Source organism: Neophocaena asiaeorientalis, unplaced genomic scaffold, assembly GCF_003031525.2.
Source record: "Neophocaena asiaeorientalis asiaeorientalis breed wild unplaced genomic scaffold, Neophocaena_asiaeorientalis_V1.1 scaffold1097, whole genome shotgun sequence".
Taxonomy (NCBI): Eukaryota; Metazoa; Chordata; class Mammalia; order Artiodactyla; family Phocoenidae; genus Neophocaena; species Neophocaena asiaeorientalis.
The window spans coordinates 653,765-654,038 of NW_020174697.1; positions in this window are offsets into that span (position 1 = coordinate 653,765).

Sequence of the window (274 nt, forward strand, 5' to 3'; positions counted from 1 at the left end):
CCGGAATCCGCTCGGTCCTCGCAGCGATCCCCTCCTCCTCCCCTCCCCTCCCAGTGTCACCGGGGCTGCTTGGCTCTGCCCCCTTCGCCGCCGCTTGCTCCCTGCTTTCGTCCCTCCCTCTCTTGCTCTCTCCCTCCCTTCGCCTCCTCCTCCCCATTCCTCCCCCCGGGCAGGCGGCATTCTGGGAGTTGTAGTCCCGCGGAGCGGTGGCTGGCGCCGCCCGCGAATCCGACCGGACTCCACTTCCCGTCGAGCCCTGCGACCGGCACCCACT